We start from the raw sequence: 23,018 nt of genomic DNA, 5'->3' as shown, positions 1-23,018 counted from the left end.
TTCCTCCTCACAGCACTGCAGATTGCAGTGTTGAGATTATAATCTCAAAATTATTAGAAAATAACTTTAGTTCATGTTAAAAACAAATTACTTGATCTGGATTGTATTTGTTAATTTATTGTGTAGTTTGTCAAACTTTTTTTGTAAATTTCATATTTTCCGTGTGACCTTTTATAAAATGTGCATTTATACGAGGGCTATTCAGAAAGTAAGGAACGTTTTGGAATTTTAAAAAACCAAGTACAAGAAAAACTTTTTATTATATACATGTGAAAGAGGGACTAAAATACTAGTTTTCAATATAATCACCATACAAATTCAGGCACTTATCATAGCGGTGGACAAGCTTTGAAATTCCTGTGTCATAGAATTCTGCCGCCTGTGATCTCAACCACTCTGTGACGCACCCATCTTGCACAAAATTTGTGGTAGCTTAGCTTCTGTGAAACAATTTCAAACAATAAAGTCCGTGAAACTTGTGGGAAACAGAGAAAAAGCTCAGTTATTGTGAAACGGCAGTTTTCACGAATCTTTTCGTCAACTTTAGAGACCCGATCGTCAGTCACAATGCTCGACGTCCACTCTTCTCTTTATCGTGAACGTTTGTTCGGCCATTTTTAAACTGAATGCACCACTTCCTGACAGAACTTTCACTCATTACGTTGTTCCCGTACACTTCACACAGTTCCCGATGAATTTCTATTGGTTTTAAGTTTTTTGCCAACAAAAAACGAATCACAGACCGCACCTCACAACTGGCGAGATTTTTGATTGCAGCACACATTTCAAATTTGTATATAAAAAACGGGCAGATAACGGGAGATGTTCCCGTTATCACGGCTGGTCGCTGACTGAGGTGCCGAGCACGAGCACACCAATATATACGCGATTGGCGTGCGCCTGGCGGCGTCAGGTGGAAACGTTCCTTACTTTCTGAATAGCTCTCGTACATGTGAATTTTACATCCAAAGTGTAAAATTTAATGGCCTTTTTTTACTGAGCAAAGCACATTTCAGTATTTGTATAATTTCTGTTAAAAAATTTGGGCAGTGCTTGAATACCTTTTTGTATATAAGGTGGAGAATATATATGTGTGGGGTAGATATTTACTTTTCTTTAAGTTGTATTTAACTCCTGCAGTGATTTAAATCACTACAGGTTAATTTGTGTACGCTTGAGTTGCTGTTTAATTGATATATGCTGTGTTGTTATCTCTTCTTTTGTGATTTTGAAAGCAACAAAATAAAATACTTTCTTGAAAATGCTTTATGAGTTTGTTGATATAAGTTAGCATTATGTAGTCTTACCATACATCCAGGATTAGTGTGGATTAACATAGATTTTTTAGTGCTGTTCGGGGTTTGAGAATTTTATTACTGGAAAGGATTTTGTTTTAAATTTTAGACATTTAAAACATTTTATTTAAAACATTTAGACATTTTTATGTTCGACATCGCGTTTTTAAATGTTCTCTTACCGCCATGCATCTCTCAGCCAACCTTGGAGCAAGCACTGACGTTGATTTTGACGAAATCATGACTACTGGTCTCACCACAACTTTTTACTTAGTCATTTGGCAACACAACAGGGGCAATGTTTTTCTGTTGTTTTCATGTGTAAAGTAATTTGTCTGCACACTTTTATTTCTATTTGATTTTTTGTCTCATCATTTAGCAGTGGGCAAAAGAAAATGTGTGTTTAATGTTAACCTGCAACAGGAACACAAATTTTTGAAAATGTGTAATGCCAGTAACAATGAACATGTTTATTGCACACTATGTACTGGAGATTTTCTGTTGCATAAAGGAAAGAGTGATATTGAAGACTATGTGAAAATAGCTAAACATTGGAGTGCTATTAATGCTACTGCTTAGCATACATAAGAGATTTTTTTAAAGCCAAAGATGGAAATAATAATAACAGTGGAGTGTGCTGCTAAAGAAGCTACATTTTAATACCACACTGCTAGACATGAACTCGGTTTCAAAACATCAGAATGCACATCTAAACGGGTTAAAAAGTTTTATGACCCAAAATTTCCATCTGCTAGAACCAAAGCCAATTGTTGTAAGATATTTCAGTCTGGAGGAGGGAATTCAAGTTAAACTTTAGAATTTTGATGAAGTGTCAGGTAAAACTGCTCAAATTTTGACTCAGTATCTTTTGCAGTGTGGTAAAAATACAACTTGCAGAAAAGTTGGTTTGTTACTGCTAAATAAACTAACAGTAATTTTGGTGGCGTGAAGAGAAAGGGGAATGAAAATGTGTTCAGAAAAGTGCAGAGTGATTTAGATAGCCCTATTTTAGGAATTGGTTGTTCAGCCCACATTGTACACAATTCAGTACAAACAGCATGTGATTCTCTGTCCCTAGACATAGAAGTTATTATTATAAAAATTTTTAATATTTTCACATATATACAGTAAGAGTAACAAAACTTAGAGTTCTGGGAATGTATGGAAAAAAAATATTATCTCATAGCAGCACAAGATTCCTTAGTTTGTTACCTGCAATTGAAAGAATTCTTTCAATTTTTGATGGCCTAAAATCATACTTCTTATTTTGTGACAAATGCCCAAAATTATTATTTGATTTTTTTTTTTAATTTAGAAAGTGAACTGTTTTTGAAATTTTTATATGGTACTGTACAGTTATTTAATAATGTAGTTCTGAAATTGGAAGCTAATTCTATCACAGCAACAGAAGCACTTCAGACATATACTGAATTAATTTGTCAACTTCAGCAAAGAAAAACCACAAATATATACCATCTTCTGCCAAAGAATTGCTATGCACTCCAAAAGAATATAATGATGTTCAGGAAAAAAATTCTTCTCAATTATAAAAATTAAGACAATTTTTATAATTCTAGTATCCAATACTTAGAGTTGTGGAGAACCAGTTTTGATAAAGTTAGTAAGTTTCAGTGGATAAATTTACAAACTGAAATTGCCTGGTCTGATTTAGAAGAGAGTGCACACGTTGTTAATGAAATTATAAAAGATTCCATAAATATTGATGACCTACTTGATGAACATAATTTATTGAACCAGGTAATTCAAAACCAAAGGGTAGATTGTTGTTAAAGTTCTGAAAAAGTACCAGATACTATTGAAGAGAAATGGAAAGCAATTTTTAACGTGTTTCAAAAGACTGATATTTCATGTTGCAATATTTCTAAAATGATTGAGTTTGATGTCTTTGCCTGGGATATCTACTCCAGTTGAGAGAGTTTTCTCAATTACAGGGAACATTTGGTCTGCAGAAAGGAGTAGACTTTCAGTATCTACTGTTAAACATCTGCTAAATGTTAAAATTAATTCAGAACTTTCTTGTTGTGAATTTTATGATGTAATTAAAACAAACCATTTCTGAAAAAAGTCATGTCTAGTGAAAAATACAACTGAATTAATAAAGTTTAATGTTTCAATAAACTGTTAAGACTCTTAAGTAATTTCAAAAATATATCCTGGGTTGGACCAAAAAAAAATATGGTAAGCCTAATTATGCGGTTTTTAATTGGTGTGTTCTTTTTTGTTCTATATTATATATAACAGCTTATAAATAACATTTTTATACATCAGTTCATAAGAATGGGTGCGTAGCTATTAATGTGTACTTGATACAATTAATATCGCATATAAGTCACAATTAAAAAATATACAATTTAAAAATAAAATTTGAAGAAAACTGCTTTTTATACCAACACACAACTTAGGTCAAATTTATTTGAACACACATAACTCCTTTAAAATTCACAACTAAAAAATCAATTCACAACTTTACAATCTGTAACTTTTAAAAAAAGACCTGCATTATATTTCTGAAAAGATCTTCTGAATAGATTTCTTTTTAGCCAACCTCTGTGGTTGAGTAGGAAGCATCTCAGCATTTCGTACAGAGGTCCTGGGATCAAATAAGGCATAGCATCTTTTTATACGCTACCAATTTCCACCGAGCTAATGACCATAGCTGTTGATGCTCGCTCTTTCTAACAAAAAAAATTACAGACGTTTAAATCAAATTTTGTCATATTTATGATATAAATTATGAATACTAAATTTTTTTATGAAAATTGTGACCTTTTAACATACAAAATAGTATATCATATATTATTGCCTTTTTTCTAAAAATTTGTGACCTATTTAGTTTTTATCACTAAAACAATTGCTAAGTGTAAAAACTTTTGAGAAGACACTTTTAAGAATCATTTTACAACATGCTAAGAAATAGATGTATTAAATATTTATATATTATCACTTATATACACATATATTTGTACCTATAAAGCAACTTGTCCTGACTGACTGATTGATTCATCAGTGATCAGTAAAAACTACTGAAGATAAATTGATGAAAATTTGTATGCATGTTCTTCTTATGGTGTAAGTGCACACTAAGAAGGATTTTTAGAAATTCCGAATTTAATGGGTTAAATGGAGTAATAATAAATTTTACTTTTTTTTTAATTTCACTGTAAGAAATGAAGAAATTAACTTGATTTTTTTTATGTGTAATATTCATATGAATATTTAAAAACTAATTTCTAAATTTTTTAAATTCCGAGTCTAAAGGTTTAAAATTGATTTTGAATATTTTTGAAACCTGGCTATTTTTTTTAATTTCTTGGTAACAAATGAAGACATAAACTAGTTTTTTGGGGTGTGTAATTTTAATATAAATATCTAAAAACTAATTTCTAAATTTTTTGAAATTCTACCTCAAAAGGGAGGAAGAAAGGTAAAAATATTTGAACAATGCTTGCAAATTTTCCCCATTTCTGACTATACTAAAAAAAATATTCAATAGATTGAGGCTTGCAAATTCTCTTCAAATAAATATCTAAAAAGCAATTTTGGGTTTTTCAAATTTTGATTTTTCAAGGAATGTGACAGGGTATGACGCGGCGGCTCAACCCAACACAGCCACTGTTACTGTTTGTACAATACAAATGGCTGCATCTGCCTCCAATCACTTGACTAAAAAATATGAAATAAAAATAATTTAAAAAATGAGAAACAAAGTACGGTCACCTCCTAGTGGGGGATAAGGTCGAGTGAAGCGAGTCCTGACTGACTATCTTTCTACCTATTTTGCAACTCATACACATTTCATACTATTTAACTTATATGCTTTTCTTTTTAAGATACTTTGTAGTTTTCAAAAATTACTCATTCAATTCAAAAAATAAAATAAGTTTGGCATTTAGAAGTTATTTTTTTTTTATTCATGTTGAAATTCTGATTATATAATTCGCAAACGAAGCCGCTTTGGGAAAGCCCAGTATAACAAAAATAAATATACTACAATATTTTATAATGTACTTTTATTACACATAACTTTTCAGAATCATTTTATAATATATTTCTTCTTAATTATTTAACATTGTTAAACATTACATATACTAGATATAACAATTTTGATTACATAAGAGTAACTCCATCTAATTCACTTTCATTTTGATTTCAAAAATCGCAATATTCTTACTTTTTTCACCGAAGGACAAAAAAAAGCCATTTCCAATGCTCATCTACTCATTTTGTATTCTTGCAATAACTGGCCAACGCCTGTAAGCTTTTGAAGTAAACAATAGTAATTCATCTTCTAAATATACTCAAAAGATTTTTTACACCTATCATCTTTATTACTAATGAAAAAATGTTAAAATGTTGTTGAATTATATATAAAATCAGAATATAGTTTTATATGTACTTGAAAACACGTACAATTAAATCCAAATTTTAATGTTAATAAAAAGTTTAGCAAATTTTCATCCTGAGTAGAACGTAGCAAATTGAGACCAAATGGGTTTTCAGGTACTTCATAATAAAAGCCCCCCATATATAATTACAAATTCAGTAAAAAAATAGTAATTTAAGATTTTAATTTTTTTAAATAAAATTTTATTTATAATCAATGTTAAACTTTTCATTATATCATCAAACTGAATCTATTGCAAAATATCCAGATCCAATGCATAGAAGGCTCAACTTACCACATAGTTGCTCTTTGAGCAGCCTGAATTCTTGTTTTTTGTACAAGCAAGTTGGTTTTCATATTTAACTTTAAATTGAAATAATTATTAACAAAATTGAATAATATTTGCAATTAATATATACACAATTTCCAAGTATTTCAGGAAAAACCGTAAAATTTGAAAATGTTAGTTAATTGATTTTTTATTTCTTATCATTTGATTTTCATTTGTTTAGTACTCTGGAATCTCAGAATTTTTAGAGTTGCGTATTTTGGGGATTAAATTAATTTTTATTTTTATTTAATCACTTATATTTTTTTTAATTTCCAGATTTTAGCTAAAAAGAAGATTTTTTAATTATTTCTTAATTTATTTTTTTCTAATTTTCTTCAAAATTTTCAGTTTCCAGGGCTCTTGAAATCTGGGGACCTTAAACTACTGCCTAGTTCTGCTATTGGTTAAACCACCACTGCAGTGGAATATAATTATTCACAAAAATCAATTTGTTTACCTACTGCTTTATTTTTTCTTCCACAGTTAATATTTTTATAGATATCTCTGTTATCAGAATATTTTTTTCTGTGATTAAATATACATACATGTATTTATGTGTAACACATATATATTATATACATTTGTTTTTATATATATTGAAAATTATAATGCTAACATACATAAATTAAGAAAAAATTAATAATTAATTACAAAATTGTATTTAAAACTAACAATAAAAAATAAGATAAAATAATATAATTAACAAATCTATTTCTAATAAAGCAGGTAGTAATTGTAAACAGAAATTTTAAGATAAACTTTCAGGAAAATTATAACAAGAACATAAATGTAATAAACAGAAATTTAGTTATACTGATTATCTACCATACATTTTAAAACTTCCCAGTAGCTAATTTTAAATCGTGTTAATATAAATATTCTTAATAAATAAATATTCTTTTGTAAATTTTGATATTTTTTTTTTAAATTGTATTATTAATTTAATTCCACACTAAACTATTTTGAAGAAGCAGAACAAAATTACTAAATGTGGAACAAAAAACAAAGCAATTAGTGAAAAAATTTAACTTCATAAATAAATATTAATTAAATAAATTTAAATAAATATTAATCTATTATAGATAGTTCTTTGTTATCTAAAACCCATTCTTTTATTCTGTTGGGTAAATTAAGTATTAATTATTTTTTAACTTTTTTTTAATCAGTTCCATTATTGCAAACGGAAAGTTTGTCAAAATGAATCTTAAGAGATCAACTACATATACCGTATATTGCTATAGCTCTTAAGTGTTTTTTTTTTTCAAATATATTGTAGGCATATTCATTTTTTTTATTATAATTAATAAAAAATTAATGTTGATAGGCTTATTTCTTGACATACTTTTACAAAAACTTTTAATTTAATTATTCCTGTTGGCAAAATTAAGCCATCCACTACTTGAATGTAAATTTGACTTTTGTTTCAAATCGTGTACAATTACACTGTATTTCTTAATTTGTACAATATAATTTCCCTAACATACAGTAGGCTTTAATTAATTTCATTATTAAGAAATCACTATCAATTTAGGCTCATAGCATCAATTGTAACAACCAATAGCTTATAATTTTTAAATGAAATTTACCAAAAACTACTATGTCCATGATTACGGTTGATTTTAGCCAAAAATGGAGGTCATAATATGTTCAGGTTATCAGTTCTAGTACTGAACTGATAAACATCTTTATACAGAAGTATATGGTTAAAAGGTAAATAATAATAAACCGTGGATAGATAAATTGAAATGTATATAGAGTAATCAAAATGAAAAACTTTATAAATAATTTAAAATAAATAATCAAAATATTTCTTGTAGTTTTATTAAAAGAGAAAAGAGAAATTCCAAATTTATAATGTATTTAACATAAACTACCATGCACTTTTTTTTTAATATTTGCAAAAAAAGATGTGATATAAAGTGAATGTTAATTCAAACAACGATAACCACATAGTGCTGACTCAGAATTAGTATAAGATAGTAAGAACTAGTGTAAAAATGAGTTAAACCTATAACTAACCTCCCAAACAACTTATAGTTATGGAGGGAAAGAATGAGAAATGCTAAAATTATTTTTAGCATTTTTACAAAAATTGATGTATCACAAGCATTAATTTTATATGGTAATTTTTCACTGGAGATAATTTTAACAAGTTAATCAAGATTATAACTTAAAAATAATGTAAATGACAAAATAATGTTTACACTTAATACAAAACAATTAAAATTATAAATGTGAACGTACTTCCATAGGATTATCAAAAATAATTCCACTTAATTAGAAAGTTAGTATTATTTTACCAAAATAAATTAAAATTTTTTTCTTACATGAGTTAGCCTTAGATACTCCCAGAAATTTTTATGCTAAAATGCATTTTGAAGTGAATTTTTTAAAATGTGATTTTCTATCTTTTCAAAAACATTAAAAATGATGAACAAGTTATTTTCAAAATAACATAGAAATTATATTTGTAGCTAATTTTTCAGTACCTCCTTCTACAGTGGAGTCAGCAGTAATGCTATTAATGGAACTTGTTTTAATAAATTGTGTCATAAAATAACAATGGCACCAATAACTCCACAAAATAAGGTACTGGATTATTAGCTTAAAAAGAATTTTTTTCTCAGATTTAAGTTTACAGTAATAGCCTTTGAAATTGGAATCTAGTTAACTTTTATTAATATTTATTAATTTTTATTTAATAATTTTCCAAAGGGAGTCAGAACATATGTATTCAGTAATGTTTTATTTAATTCATAGTGTGTAAAACATGCCTAACTTGATCAGGATTTGAACCCAAAACCTTCCAGAAGATGCTTAAAAATTTTCAATATAAAAATTCTCCATGAATGAATAAAATTAGAATAATCTTTTTGAAACTGCACCAACCTATTTGATTAATTTTTTTGTCATAATCGTGAGTATTAATTTAATTTATTTTAAAATACGCCAGCCTATAATTAATTATTACTCCATGGCAATTAAGGAATTATCATTAATTATTCTAGATTTTTTTAAATATATTTCAAGATTTTCTTAATACCCTAAAAACGTCTTCCTAAATTTTGTTTAAATGGCGATCCCAAAATAGTATTATGTATTGTAAATGAAAATTTATCAATCCTTACCTTAAAGCAAAGATTTATATGATTTTTTTTTATAAATGTAATCTATATTATAATTCCAAAAGATAATGACTAATCATTGCACCTAAAAACTTCATTAATGACTAATGATGCTTATTTTGCAGTATTATTATCTAACATGATAGCTTATTTTCTGCATGAGTTTTATTTGTTAAGCAGAAATTCCTAATTTTGCTTAATAAAACACAATGAGGAAATAAATAGTGTGAAATATACATTACATTTCATGCATTAATTATTGTTAATTAATTACCATTAATCTTACAATCTATAAATTTTACTGACTAAAATTTTACATAATAAATCAAAGCTTTTGCTTATGTTGTTTTATCATATTAGACTATTAGACTTGCATGGCTTCCCTTTCCAAGTTTACCTTAAAATAACAATTCATTTATTTTATAAGAACAGTTAGATTAATAAAAGGTATTGACAAATTTAACAGAATTAAATTTATGTAATTCTTAATCTGCATTACCTTCCATAAATTAAAGTGTAAGTAGTGCATGTAAACTCCAAAGCTGTATTTTAAATATTACCTACTGGTAAGTCAGTAAACAAGTCAGTAGTGAATATATGTCCAACAGTCTCCCTCCTTACTGTTAGCTTTTAAGGATCTTGAAGTTACTTGGCATCAAATTCCAAGTAGTTAATACATTTGCAAGATGAACTTCCAAATTTGTTAAAAAATGATTTATTTTTATAGCAATCTTGGATGATAAGAGTCTTTTCTGTAGAAAGACCTCTTGAATTATAAGTATTTTTTTCAGCTACCTCAATTCAAATGAATGAAAAACCTAATACAATTTTTTCTACCATATTTCATCATGATTTCTTTAAGCTAAAAATTTATTACAAAAGTAAAAAGTAAAAGTATGCAGTAAAAAACAATGTGTATCTAATAAAATGGTCACTCACTGTGACCAATAACGTATAACTAGTTTGAATTTGACACTTATGAAGCAAAATTACTTTTGCACATAGTTATCATGGTCATTATAAATATAAATATATAAGAAATTTATAAATATTATTTTTTTTTAAATCAATTCTTTTAAGAACCATACTCCTCTTTACTATATGCAAATATATTTATTTTATTATTTTATTTTATTAGATCAACCTAACAATCTAAGTCCAGAATAGTAAGATGACTTACCTTATTCCACTACATCTGCAAGAGCGCTTTTGCGATTTACTCACATCATCAGCTTCATTACGTATTCATATATTCATCTCAAATTTCATCACAAACTTCACAAAATATAATAACATATCATTCATTTATTTATTTTATTTAAAATTTAAAACCTTTAATCTTTTTAAATATTTAACTTTACTCAGGTAAATTAAAAACAAAATTTACAATATGAAAAAATAATTAAAATTATAATCAACATGAAAATTAGATTAAAATTAAATTGTAGAAGTTTTTTTCATTTGTAAAAATATGATGTCAAAGCATAAAATCAAATTAAAATTAAGAATCGGTTATTAAAAATTAAATTAAAAATTCAAATTAAAAAATAGTTTTAAGTAAAGCAAATATGCATGTTGTCTATTTAACTGAACTTACTGTACTATACTGATTGAAATAATTAAATTACGAGTACATATCACTATCAAAATAGATGGTGGTGCCATCTACGGCAGCTTTCATAATACTGTCATGCTCATATTCTGTCTGAAGGTTGATCATATTAAATTTATTTTTATGTTTATACTTATATTTATATTTAAAAATATATACTACTTTCTAAAATGTCCAACCCCTTATTATTTGTATTCATATGATATTTTTTTTTATTTCCAATATTTTTAAATTTGTCCTAATATCGGCTATTGTATGTTTATTCTTAATCAGATGATCAGATACGTTATAGAATTTTACCTTTTTTCTACTTAGAATAATCTAATAAAATAAAATATATATATTTAATACCACCCAAGGAATTTTAAATTGAGCAGAATATTGTGTAAACAATGAAGGAAGACATCTTGAACAATAATTGTAATAAAAGTAAATTTTTAATGCATTTTCATTTATTTATTTTTAATAATTAATTTTGTTCTAAATATTCCCCAAAAATGAAATCATTTTTGTTTCAGTTTAAAATTATATTACAGTATTTTTCTGGCATTTCAGTCAGTTTTGTTTTTAATTAAGTCAAATTTTTTAAGCTCTTCGTATTATTTACTAATACTTGCATGAATTTTCTTTAAAATAAATTTTCTACAAATGTTAATTGTTTATGGCCAGTTTAACCAAGTTATTTACATAAAGCCAAAATATTATGTTTTCACCACCAAAAGTTTTTGTTTTACAATAATTTTCTCAAGAATTATTAGAGATACAGTTCTAGCACCTGTTGTATTCAGTTTTTCAAAACAAAAACTATCAAATTCATTCTTTAATTTAAATTTCAAGAATTTCTGTGTGGCTTCATTAACATTGGAGCAGAAATCATGGTGAAATTTTTCACATTATATAATTTGAAAACGAGTTCTTGGAGCCATGTTTAAAGCAAACGTTTTTCTTTGTTTTCACTTGTAAAATATGTCCTGAAATTCTTTCCATTTCTTAATGTAACACTCTGTATATATTGTTTAAATCCAAGCTTTGAGAGATGTGGTACGAATTGAGCAGGTGGGATGTACAAACTGTATAGATGAGGTACAGAAGTACTGACAGTATTGTGAAAACTATAAAATTTTATAATATTATTTGCATTTTGAAAATTAGTTAACTTTTGATTAATGACATACCATAATGAATTTCAACTGATTAATAGCCACCATTACAGTGACAGTTATAGTAAAATAATATTGATGTAAATACACTCCCCACTATAGTTCTGACAAATTGGATTCCTTCCAACTGGTTTGGCCTCAGTCTGTACATAATATGTTTTTGTATATCTATCACATACAGATTTTATATGCATTCAAGTGTATAATATGCTACATGTCTTATCTTGTAAAATTTACTTTGTTAATTAGACAATCTATAAAATAAGCCAATTAATCTAATAAAATACATGAGTGATTAAGTATCCTCAGCATGTTTATTTTTGCAAATTAAGTAATTTTCATCATATTTTTATGTGTCAGTATGTAACTGGATTGGCTGTAAAAAAAAAATGGTAGTCATTTAAATTTAAGAGGTATACCTTTTGTAAGCTGACGATGATGATGATGTCAACAATATTTTTTTAAAGTATTTTATAAGTGTGTTAATTGAAAATTGATTAAACTCAAGATTTCTGCTAGTCATTGCAAAATAATAGATAAAGACTTATATATGATATACAAATGCAGTAATTAATCTTCAGCTCATTTGAATTTTCCAAAAACAAACCATCTTTGGCCCATCCATCCTCATCCATGCAAAATTTACTGCAATAACTTCTGTAGTCAAATAATATTGTCACAGTGTTAGTATTATCACCAATAAATCATAATTTTAAAGAAGCATATAAATGAATTATTAATCAGTTCCATAAACATTAATATTTATAATTCATGTAAATTATGATGAATGAACTATTGGGAGAATTTAAAGATTTCATATGTAAATAATTAAAATTTATGTTCTATTTTCGCAAAACATTAAATACAGTATTTTGAATTTGATTTTAATTCTCAACTTGCTGAACAGTATAAATATTTTTTTTTAAATATCTCATGCAAATATTTTTAATAATTTTCTAGGAATATTTTACTGAAAGTGATGCTTATATTTCTTTTACAAAATTCATTATATTTACTAATTTTTTTTTTTTTTGTTTGTAATAGAAAATTGTTAGGATGCAATTTGCATATTTTTGTTGGTTAATTAATTATATACAATGAATCTATATATACATGTAAAAACTACAAAATTATTTAAATTCATTAATAATATTATGTAATTTAGAAGAATTAAAAAAATAATAGATTTATAACTAAAGCTATGAAAAAAATGTTTAAAATGTTGAATAAAGTTAATCAAGAAAGGTAGGAAATGGAAAAATCAGATATTTATCATTTAAACAAAAAAAATGATAAACCTAAAGTTTAATTAATAATTTAATAATATTGATAAATACGTGTATGTTTGCAAGCAGCGCTGGAAAATGATGAACTTCTTGTTGATTAACTTTTGAAACACAAATTAACAAAGTACAGTACCTAATCGGAATTTAAACATACACAACATGATACTCATTCAATATAAGGTAAAATAAAAGTAATGAAAACATTGATGCATGCTGCAATGCTTGGGTATTTAATTTTTTACCTTATATGCGGCATTTAATTTATTTAATTAATTCATGTTTATAAAATATCTATTAATGTATTTTAAAATAAAATTCACTTGTAATATTGTTTATTTTTGTATTATAATGTTTTTATAAAATAAATCTTTTATATATTTAATAATTTTTTTATAATTTAGTAAGTTTTATATAATTACAAACAAATCACTCAAAACAAGAAGATAAAAAATAATTTGTGTAAGTTTTTTAGTTATATTTTTCAGTAAAGTTTATATATGTATTTTGCATGCAATGGTATATATAAAATGCAATATCCACCAATAATTTTTTTTTCTCATTATGGTACAACATTTTAAGTTACTGACAATGAGATACAATCATGAAAATCTTGGATTCAAATCTGAATGCTTTCAGTGTTCATCTAAATAAAATAGCTTCATTATAATAAAATAATTTTTTTTTATTTATTAGAGATTAAGTTTCTTCAGTCGATTTGAAGTTACTAGGTTGTACTTTCTTTAATTAGTTTTAGACAGTTAGAGACTTATTATTTTACTGTGGTAAAATTTGAAAATTAGTGAAATAAGGAAATAATAAAAATTATAACTACATTTCCAATTCAAATTTAAAAAACCGAGAAGTTATATATTAAAGCTGTTTAGGGGAAAATAATGAAATTACAAAAATTGAAGTTCATTTTGCAGGTTTTTAAAATTATGTTACCAGAACAATTAAGGCAAAGAACCAGTTTAAAAATACTGCAACTATAGATTAAAACAGTCCGTTGTTAGAAACTGTAATGTTTTGTTCAGTCCCTTCCATGGTTTATAAATGAGAATTATTTTTCTGTTTCATAGAGCTTTTAGTCATTATAGTTTTTAAAAAAGGCCCGTATGCTGCAGTTAATTTTAGTTTTAAGCGCGATTAATTGTGGAAGAAACTTTGAAATTGCAACACAGGAACTTGGTGATGAAAGATTGCTTTAAACCCACTGCATCAAATGAAAAACAAAGAAAAGAAAAATTGATTCTAGAATATCTACAATGGTGATAAAATCAAGAGAAGTGATCATGGAATCCTAGATAAAAAAAACTGTCCTTTGTAATTGTTCTACAAATGCTTATTTTATTTCATTATCAAACTTTTATTTTTTTTCTATTATTTAAATTTAATGTCCACTTCGTTTGAGATTGTAAGAATACAAGGTTCTTTCCACATTGTAGTTTTAGTTAGATTTGAGGTCTATGCACTCAGACTTTTAAATCAGTCTGATTTATCTCTGATGTTTTAGTCACTAAGGTAGTCTACACAACTTCCTGAATAATTTTAGAACTTGAACTTCAAAAACCTTTGAAAGAATGAAATCATGATCGTTACGTTATCCTGAAATCATATGACAATCATAATTAACTCTAAAAAGAAACAGTGACTGAAAACTATATAAAGAGATGTTGCAAAGCTCTTCTAAAGAATTTTGGAATTGACCTGATGTTTTCATAAAACGAGAAAACAAATTTTATTAAAAATGAAAAATTAAATGGTTTTAATCAAGAGAATTTAATTTTATGACTTTTCTGGAAACTTTTTCTGAATAAATAGAGTAAATGAGATGAAGAACTAGTCCAACATAATTATATTATAAAGCAAATTGGACAAACATGATCTGAAACTTGTAAAGCAAAGAACATAGCCTGTAAGATTAATAATATTTCTTAATCTGGTGATAGAAGGAATTATGAAACAGAAAAACAAAAGTTTAAATATATGATTTAATGATGTCTAGCTCTGTGATGGCATCTCGACCTTTCATTTGGAGATCCCAGGTTCAAATCCCAGTCTGGCATGGCATTTTTTGTTCACTATGAAATTTCAATTTTTACATTCCTATACCCATGTTTCAAGTTTATGTGGTGAATTAATTCATTAAGCAAAAATAAATTATGTACAATGAGGGATATTTATATTTTTCTTATGATGAATGTATTCTGATTAAATAAGTCTACTTAGAAAATAAAAAAATATAATATTGCTTAAACTTTTTAAAAATGACAAACTTAACTAAATTTAATAAAATAAACATTTTCAGAACTTAGACGCTTCAGTCATCTTGCAACCATCTTCATTTACTCAAAGTAATTTGGCATTAACTATTCCTATGACTGCTGATAGAAATGAAAAAAACGTGATACAATGAAAATGCACCCCTCTAAGTCTATGACAAAGGAAAGAAAAAAATTAATTTCAGAAGAAAGTCATTATGAATAGATTTTACATGTTACTGGAAGAAAAGAATTACTATATAAACATTCAATTTTTATAATATTCAGAATATTTTTTTTAATTTTACTTGCTACGTAAAATGACAGTTAATGATCTGTGCACAAGTGATCCAAGAAAGACAGGAATAAAAGTAATGGAACATAGTTCACAGGACCAAATTATAGCTTTTGACAACACACATCAATGATATTGTTATAGAACAGTTTTATTACTAAGAAATTTATATGCAGCAATTTAACTTACAAAAATGAATCATGTAGAACATAAATAATAATATTTTGTTGTATGTTATATTTGAAATTATGTTACTGTTTTCAAATTTTACTTTGCTCTGATTTACCAAATCAAACATTTATTAATGCCCATTTGATGAAAGATTCAGTTAATTAAAGATATTGGTGACTGCATGATTATTTTTTAAATTATCACAAGTTAAATATATATTTTTATTATTTATATTTTAATTAAATTGCGTTATTCATCTGCGATCTAATTATGTAGTTATTAATAAACTATAATATGGAATTTTGTCTAATGTATGTGATACACTATTACACTAATTAACAAAAAACATTACTTTCTGCAGCATAGATTACATTATTAGCAAGCTCTGTAGAGTAGTATACAGCATGCTCGCCTTGCGTTAAGGAAGTCACCAAATTTTAATTTAAGCACTTATTTCTTGCAATTAATTGGGTTTTATTTACATTCTGTTTATCCAAATAAATACAAGAATTACTGATTGTTTCTCTTGTATAATTATGTTCATAATGTTTTCAGTAGGATGTCTGTATAATTAGATTTTTTTAAATGCAGTAAAGTCTCTTCTTATTAAAATAATTACAAAACTGAATGTGAAAAGTATCTATATATTTATTTAATAGTAAAGGTATTCATGTTTATGTATATATAGTTTACAGTAAATTATTTTTATTTTATAAAATTTTATGCTTAATTACACGTTGACATTCATTTTTTATTATAAAATTGTATTTAAAAAAAAATCACAAACAAATTGCATCCTGACAGCAGGCAGCTGTTACAAGTACCATAAGCATTTCTGGAAAGACATAAATATCATCAAATATTTCTGATTCTGTGCTTATGACATAATAATTTGACGAGTATTTTTATTGTTATATTTTATTGTCTAAACATCATTGAATTTTTGTAGATAAATATAATATCAAACAAGTATTGAAATTATGTCAATGCTAATGTAATACAGTATAAAAACATTTTTATTAAATCAGTGGATCTCATCCTTTTATTCCAAACCATTTTTTTCTGTCAATTAATTTAGTAATTTCTCTATGTTCATAATTCATATTTGAAATAGGAACATTTCAATTTATTCCTGACAGCATGTGTGATGATAGAGTGAATTTTCAAGCAGATGATTATATTAAAATATAAAAAACATCGCTTTCATTTCAGAGCCACTTCCAAAATAGATATTGTACATACACCTGTATGTGTATACTCATATTGAGTCTAAATAATTCATATATTTTTCAAATAAATATCTTTCCACAGACTAAAAGGTAACCAATTTTGTCTTAGTATGTATTTCTACCCTGTTAGCAATTTGAAAAAATATTTTTTTTCACAGCTTTAAATCAAATTAAAAATAAATAAACAATTTTACTTTTTTGGGTCTTTGTTTAACCTGAAATAATTAGAAAACAAACACTTTTCTTACTTCTTCTTCTGGAGCTACATCTGCTCCATAATAAATGAAAGTGGAATAAGTGATTTGTGTTAACTCCATTCACAAATAAAAGAGATTGCAGTGAATAATTAAATATAAAATCAAAATGTAGTTGAAATAATAACAGTACTTAATAGCCAGATCAATTACTGTTACTATAAATTATAAGATTACATTTAATTTATAAGGTCTACAAATTATTAAAATAAGTAAAAACCCACTAGAGGTCCTGTTTCACTATTACCTTTAGACCAGGATACCCCTTTCTCATAGCTGAAATATTCTCAGGAAGTACATTTTGGCAAGAGTGGATAGAATCATTATTCCTTCAGTTTTATTGTTTTAAAACTTTCTTTTCAGTTTGTCTTCATTTCTGGAACTAGAAAGAAACCATAAAACCTATATTTGACATTTAAGGATAAAGTCTGTTAACCATAAACCTCAAAATGATATCAGTTTACTGAAAGTCAGGATTTTGTCATAGTAAAGCAAGCAATTTTTGTATGTAATAATTAAAGTGTGCTTTTACATACTTTCATGCAATCACCACATGATTGCAATCTCTTCAACAGTTTGATTACATAGGGCAAATTTTTTTGTATTTAATTTCTCTGAATTATAAACAAATAACATACTCTTAATATTGTTCTTGCCTATCTGGACTTTTTCTGCCTTATTAAGGTTGGAATTTTGTAATGATAATAATTTTTTTTCTCAAGATCATCATAATTTTAAATTCAACACCATTATAGTCTCGAACAAAAAGTTTCTTACTCTAAGAGGTGTTTTACAAACTTCTGTATATATGTTTATAAGCTGAATAAATGATCAACCATCAGAAATCTGGCAACAAATTTATCCTGTACCCATTCAATTATTTCATCAGAATTCTCTAGCATTTTCTATTACCAATTTCCACTTACTCATAAAGCTTATGAATAACCTGAAACTGATTCTCAATGACAAGCTGCTAAATTGTTACTAAATACTTTTCTGATTCTTATATATAAAAGAGGGAAAATATTATTTTCGATATAGATCTTTTGTACATGATTGCTACTAACATGTTGGTCATTTAACTGTACATTCTAACTTATTAAGACTCCTCAGTCCAATTAAGAGAGTGTTTGTTGATAAAGAAACATACTGCTTAAGTGTTTATTATATGGATAAGTCATATGTATCAATAATTATGGATAGTCAACTATTGATTTAATATGAGTATAGTTAAGAAAATTTTAATTAGTTATTAAGGAGTAAGAGGTTTTAAGAGAAGGAATGCCATACTGGCAGCTATTGATAACTAGTGGAAAAGCTGCTTTATAACTGCAGCTTGGTTGGGTAGTTACTAAGCTTTTGGGCTTGTCCATCAACTCAGGTTTTAAAAAAAGCAGTTTTTGATTGAAAAATAGTTTTACTTATTTGAAAGATTCCTTCCAATAACATCTAGTTTAGACTAGATGTTATAGGTCTGTACCTGTATACTAAACCTGTCATAGGTTTAGAATTTTTAGTAAAAACTTTCATCAACTTAAATGCAATTTTTTTTTTATACAACGGCCTGGTTTTTTTTGTGTATTATTAGTCACCTAGCAGTAATACAGAAAAAATTCATATCGAATGGTTATGCAAAGAGCTCAGCTAGTGGTTAGGTCTTGTATCATATACAGTCTTATGCTGTGCTTTTAATCAACCGGTATACAACTTTTAACATTTTTTTTGAAATGTTTTTAAAATAAAAGATATATCTGCAACTGGAATATGATTTTGTATGTGTAATTTTATGAAAATTTATATACAAATTTCATCCAGATAAGAAGACTACCAAAAATTGTTAAGAAGTTTTTATTAACTTAAATGTAGATGTTTTACATTTTTTTTGTTATTTATTTAACAGTACTTTTTTCAACACTGTACCATTAAATTCATACAACAGTACAAACAATAATATATTATGCTTTCAACACCTGTAATTTATTATTGCATTGTATGTATTAAATTTATAATAGAGTAGATTTTACTATCTTTTGCACTGCTTATATGAAATTTACGAATATATGCAATATTACTTGGTATCTAAGAAATACAGTAAGTTCATAAATTATATACATATTTATCTTATTTATTTAAAATTTTACCATGATTGTTTAGTTATTCATATGTTGCTGGATTTTCAATAAAAAAAAAAAAAACATTGTACCAGCAGTGTTACGACAGTGCTAATACATATAATGAATGAGTCAGTAATTAATTACATATAATAGTAAAGATGATGTAAAATGATTTAAGGAAAACTCAGTTCAAAGTTGTTTAAAATAACCATTTATGTAATACATTTGTTTCAGTAGATTCCTAAACCAATACTAACAAATTAAAATGCCCTGTGAAGGTTAGAAGTACAAATAATCTAGATGAATGATTTATGAAAACATCCTATTGATGTAAATTTTTAGGACATCATTAATTCTTGTTTTAGAATTTGTATTATACTATACAGAAGAGTATTTTCTATCAAAAAAATTTAAACTAGGTTTATGAACATGAATATGCAGCCACGCATGAGTCTCTGAAACACATTATCTAAAACATCATCTTACATCTCTGAAGTAACATCATCCTACATTCATTGATTTCTCACATTATTTAATATCTGTTTCTTTGAGATCATTTAACAATTTGATTCTTACAAATTTCCTTTTTTGTCGCTTGATTCACTCCATTTCTTTCTAGATCTATATCTTAAATGCTTAAAACTTTTTTACATCATATATAGAACAATTTAAAAAATTTTCATTAATAGTCTAAAAGATAAGGCATAATATCATTAGATGAGATATTAAAAAATAAAAAAGTATTAACTTACAAAAAGCAAAACCTGAAAGAAATAAAAATCAGCTAACTTAGGACTCACCGTGTGAAGAGAAGTAGACCACTTTCAATGCTAATAAACCCATTGAACTGAACTGCTGTAAAACAGTTCGATGAATTGCACTGTCATGTTATTTGAATTTATATTAATTATTGTAGCTTTAAAGTAGTAACAATTTCAGTTGAAAATATTCTGTCATGATTTTTATTTAAAAATAAGGAATGTATTTTCTAGAGATAATTATATTAAACTTTTATGTTTAGATAGAAGCTTTAGGTAAGAAAAACTAAAAATGTGTATACATCTTTCTCAGATGTCTTCTTATAAGCTTAACCTTTTATTATATTATTATCAGTATATTATCTGCAAAAGTTTTTTTTTTTAATATGAAAATAAGAAAAGGTTATCTCATTTCTTTATAACTTATTTTTGTACATAAATCATATTTTTTTATTAATATCTTTAAATACATATCATTTTTTACTTACAAAGAAATATAAAATTTTATCCAAGCACTCAAAATAATTGTAGGTTCATTATTACCCATAAAATGTATATTTTTTAAAATTAAAACATAATTATGTTTAAAGTTGAAATGTTGTTAAGTAACATAAAAAGTTTTCTCCATACATTCAGTTTTTTTAATGGTGGTAAAAAATGTTTTTTTTTATTTTTGAAAAAGTTTTGATTAATATAATAACTTAATTATAATTTATAAATAAGAAAACATTTTTAACCCAAACTAAATGTATTAATTTATTGTTTTTGTTTATTTTATAAAAATAAAAAAATATTTCTTTTTTTTAATTTACTACTGTTTCAATAAGCGAATAAAAATTATCAATTTTTGTGTAATTAAATAATAAAAATTTAGTTAACTGTTGTTTTCTAGATATTAATAGCAAATTAAATTTTTAATTATGTTTGGGATAGATAAATATTTTCAATGCAGTTAATTTTTACACTAAAATGTATTTATTTATATTAATGTTAGAAGGCTGTATATACATCTTGTGTTACAATGTGTAAATAACTGAATGAAAATTATCCAATTATGATTCTTCTCACAAAACTTAATTAAGCTTTACACATGGACAATTGGCAAGAGGAATTGACATTTATAAAAAAAATAATTTAATAAACATTTAATTATTACTGCCTTAGCAATAGTTGGTGACAGAATGGAAGATTTAATGCCAAAGTATTACAGGTTTTACAGCTTGCTGTGAAGTAATTTAATTTCAAAATTTAAAAAAGATTATGTTTTTTAGTTATAAATTTTATTTTTCTAATTCTAAATGGCATTGATTTCTGTGATCATTACTTACAAAATTCCAAAGCAGGTAGTAGATTTATGCAACTCACTTTTTAGATGTGCCTTTAGATATTAGTATTTTATCCTGAATCCGTTTTTCTTTTATCTTTTTTGTATGTTCCAGATGTTTTATAAAATTCGCTCTGATAGGCTACGTACCATCTTACAGACTTCATACAACTTTACTTATCTCATGCATTTCCACTTTCCAAGTTTCCCAGGTTGGGCCATTTACCTTACATGTGCACTTACCCCTCTGTTAAAACCTTCTTTCTTCTATGACTTTCCTTAATTTCATGACCTTTTCTTCCAATTTTCTGTATCATCTCTTCGTGGATTTTTTCTCCAGGTCTGCTGCCTTTCTCTTTTATATAAAACAACTAGCTCAGCTAGTCTCCCATCCCATATTCTCTTCAGATGTCTATTTCATTTCAATTTCTCTGAAATTGAAATATCATTACTGTAATTTTATTTCTATCCACACACTCACTTATCCTATCATGTTTTCTCAAGTATACTTTTCACAAATTTAATTTTTGCCTTTTGCATTTTATTCTTTTTTGTCCCTTCAGCTTCAATGCTATGTGAAGGATTGGAAATTAACAACTATATAAAGGACGTTTTTGGATGACAATATTCTTCATTTCATACTAGGCTTGTGACATTCTGATAAAAATAAAAAGCCTTATAAACTGTTGCACTCAACTATTATTCTAACTTGTCATCTTCTGAAAATATTGTTACCAAATATGTAAAGTCACTTCTTACTTGTTACATTCGATCATTATATATTGCACACTTAACTCTCCTCTCACCACTACTGATTGTAGTAATACTTTTCTTAGTTCATTGCTAAATTTTATTTCTGCCTTCTTATTCTGTAAATAAATGACTATTTCAAATTACTGGTGAAATAAAAAAAAATTCTTTCTAAGGACCTTTAAAACTTGCAGCTCCTTTTTCATAAGTACTCAGAATACTACAATACACTATAGCATTCAACTCCAGAATTCCACCAATGGCACTCTGGATAATTTTTTCAGTGATGTTGAAATTCAAAAAATGTCTCCCATCAGTAGAGATGTCATGTGCCACTGAACTGATGTTACTAGTCCTTTTCTTTCTTTTTCCTGTTTAACCTCTGGGAATTACCATTCAGGTATTACTTCAGAAGATGAATGAGGATGTTATGTACGATTGTAAATAAAGTGTCTTGAACAGTCTCAGTTCGACCATTCCTGATTTGTGTGGTTAATTGAAACCCAACCACCAAAGAACACCGGTATCAACGATGTAGTATTCAAAGCCATATAAAAGTAACTGCATTTACTAGGACTTGAACACTGGAACTCTCGATTTCCAAATCAGCTGATTTGGGAAGACGCGTTCACCATTAGACCAACCTAG

The 23,018-nt window shown here is 26.3% G+C and overlaps 1 protein-coding gene and 1 long non-coding RNA gene across 3 annotated transcripts in view; one reads left to right on the top strand and one right to left on the bottom strand.

The window, feature by feature from the left end:
* The window catches only part of Shab (potassium voltage-gated channel shaker cognate b), a 506,172-nt gene that overhangs the window by 411,124 nt on the left and 72,030 nt on the right, over positions 1 to 23,018 (top strand). The gene's annotated exons all lie outside the window — the stretch shown is intronic.
* LOC142326131 (uncharacterized) lies at positions 14,618 to 20,573 on the bottom strand. 2 transcript variants are annotated; one of them, XR_012756704.1, is made up of 3 exons: positions 20,339 to 20,573; positions 17,672 to 17,806; positions 14,618 to 14,819 (listed from the first exon to the last, which is right to left on the bottom strand). It is a non-coding gene; the product is annotated as an uncharacterized LOC142326131 (long non-coding RNA). The 2 variants fall into 2 exon arrangements; XR_012756705.1 differs by lacking the exon at positions 14,618 to 14,819 and adding an exon at positions 15,193 to 15,648.

The sequence above is a fragment of the Lycorma delicatula genome, chromosome 6, assembly GCF_047948215.1.
Source record: "Lycorma delicatula isolate Av1 chromosome 6, ASM4794821v1, whole genome shotgun sequence".
Taxonomy (NCBI): Eukaryota; Metazoa; Arthropoda; class Insecta; order Hemiptera; family Fulgoridae; genus Lycorma; species Lycorma delicatula.
The sequence above is the reverse complement of the archived record's forward strand: the minus strand, read 5'-3'. Positions and strand labels throughout refer to the sequence as shown.